Below are 3,065 nucleotides of genomic sequence, written 5' to 3' on the forward strand. Positions count from 1 at the left end.
GGTTTGATCCCTGGGTCAGGAAGATCCCCTGGAGAAGGGAATTGTTATCCACTCCACTATTCTTGCCCAGAGAATTCCATGGACAGAGAAGCCTGGCTGACTACAGTCCATGGGGTCACAAGCAGCCGGACATGACTGAGAGACTAACACTTTCACACAGATCAATGGAACAGGATATGAAGCCCAGAAGTAAACTCATACACTTACGGTCAATTAATCTATGACAAGGAAGGAAGAATGAACAATGGAGAAAGGACAGTCTGCTAAATAAGTGGTGCTGGGAAAACTGGGCAGCTACATACAAAAGAATGAAATTAGAACATTCTCTAATATCATATACAAAAATAAACTCAAAATGGATCAAAGACCTAAATGTAAGAACGGATACTATAAAACTCCTGGAGAAAAACATAGCAGAAATAAATCACAGCAATTTAAATTAAACACAGAACAAAATAAATCACATATGTTTTTGGATTCATCTTCTAAAGTAAAGGAAATAAAAGAAAAAAATAAACAAACAGGACCTAATTAAACTTAAAAGTTTTTGCACAGCAAAGGAAACCATCAACAAGACAAAAAGACAACTTACCGAATGGGAGAAAACATCTGTAAATAATTTGGCCAATAAGGGATTAATATCCAACATATATAAACAGCTCATACAACTCAACATCAAGAAAACAAACAACTCAATTCAAAAAATGGGGAGAAGAAATGAATAGACATTTCTCCAAAGAGGAGATGCAGAAGTTCAACAGGCACATGAATAGATGCTCAACATTGCTAATCATCAGGGAAATGCAAACCCAAACCAGCATGAGATATCACCTCATGCCTGTCAAAATGCCTACCGCCAAAAAGAACACAAGTAACAAATGTTGGCAAGGATGTGGAGGAAAGGGAATGCTGTGCAATGTTGATGGGAATATAAATTGGTAGAGAAACTGTGGAAAATAGAAATGGAGGTTTCTCAAAAAACTTTAAATAGAATTACTATGTGACCAAGCAATTCCATTTCCGGGTATAGGTCTGAAAAAAAAAAAAAAAAAACAAACCCTAATTTGAAAAGATACATGCACCCCAGTGTTAATCTTGGTGTTGTTCAGTTGCCCAGTCGTGTCCGACTCTTTGTGACCCCTTGGACTGCAACACACCAGGCTTCCCTGTCCCTCACTCCCACTTCTGAAAAGCCATGAGCATCTCTAAGACGGAAACCTTCCAGAATTCCTCTTCCTCTCCCTAACTTCTAGTATACTTGAGAACCATGGTGAACATAATGTGCTTTCCGTGTACGAGGATGCTATATACTTAGCATGGAACAAGGACTCCATAAAAACGTGTTCTATAAACAGATGCTGACAGTTAGTGTTAGTTGTGTCTGACTCTGTGACCCCATGGACTGTAGCCCACCAGCCTCTTTTATCCAGGCAAAAATACTGGAGTGGGTGCCATTTCCTTCTCCAGAGGATCTCCCTGACCCAGGGATCCAACCTGGGTCTCCCACATTGCAGGCAGACTCCTTACCATCTGAGCCACCAGGGAAGCCCAAATGCTGACAAAACACTATTTCAAATCTTGTGCTCTCTACTCACCACCTCCAAAGTGTAAGATTTGAGGGGGAACTGAGTCAAGTTTCACTAGAAATTCCTGTGTCAACGTAGACATCTATGAAACAAAGTCACATCACTATTTCCCTGCTTTCTCATTAGAGGATCTCAAAGCACTACACCAACCTCAATTTTCTTCAGTGACATTTTTCCCTTCAGTGTACCTCACAGTACATTCCACATGTTCAGACCACATGCAAAGCCTGAATACCCTTTACTGGTGACTGTAAAAGGCCGTTAAATCAGACTGGCTATAAGTTCCAGTAACGACCTACTACTCCCGGGTCTTGTTTTTTCTTCGAGGATTTGGTTTTTCTTTCAGGATTTGGTTTTTCTTCTCCTGGGTCCTGTTCATACTCTAAGCGCTCTCCTGTGCCGCAGGAAGCCCTGACTTTAAATAGCACCCTTGAAATGCAGGAGACCCAGGTTCGACCCCGGGGTTCAGTAAGATCCCCTAGGGAAGGGAATGGCACACCACTCCAGTATTCTCGCCTGAAGAATCCCCATGGACAGAGAAGCCTGGCGGGCTACAGTCCATGGGATCGCACACAATCGGACACGACTGAGCGACTAACACACACACACAGCAGGCAGTGCGCCCCCACACTCCCTCCTCCACGCCCCGTCTTCTCACCACCCCCCCTCCTATGCTACTAAGTAGGTCTAATGCTGTTTGATCTCATCTCCAATTCTTTGCGGTTTAGGGAGCTGTGCAGCCTTGATATACAAGACAAATACACACTGTAGCTCTGGGCTTACAAAATCATCTATCATCACCCTGCCTTTGGACGTGACCAGTACATTGTGTGTTTCACAGAAATTAATCTGGTGTTTCGGAGGAGAAAGGCATTTCGGAATCAGTCTGCGTGCAGAACCCTTCCTGCAGACTCAGTTTCAACGCCTTTCGCCCCTGCTCAGCAAGTCTCAAACTTGACCTTCGAGAGGATTTCAAGGGTAATGCCTTCCTCCCTTTCCCCGGTAAGGCCTCCTTCTGGGAAGCAGCTGCCTGGTACCAGGGCTCTGAGAACTGCACATCTAGGCGCTCGGACAAGGCGGGGGAACCAGAGGAAGCGCGGGTGGGAGGTGGGGAGGGGACCGAATCATGGGGGGCGGGGGAGAAGGGGGAGAGCCGGAGAGGATGGAGGGAGGAGGAAGATTATCTGCATATGCATGAGGCGCCCGGCACTGCCCTCATCCCCCCGCAGCTGCCGGGGCGGGAGCGAAGGAGGGCGGGGGTGGAGAGCGGAAGAATGAGGCGGGGGCGGGGCGGCTAGAGTAGCGTCTGAGGCCGACGCCTGTTTGGAGAACGGAAGAGGCGATTTGCATGGCGCCCGGTGATTGGCTGAGGGCGGAGGCTGGGCCTGAGAGGCGACTCCTGAATGGCTCAACGGACAAATCGCAGGATTCGTTTGGCCTCGGAGAAGCCGTAGAGGACGAGGTCTGCGCAATATGAAG

Source organism: Bos grunniens, chromosome 7 (genome assembly GCF_055505025.1).
Source record: "Bos grunniens cultivar Pamir isolate PY7600 chromosome 7, Bosgru_T2T1.0, whole genome shotgun sequence".
Classification (NCBI taxonomy): Eukaryota; Metazoa; Chordata; class Mammalia; order Artiodactyla; family Bovidae; genus Bos; species Bos grunniens.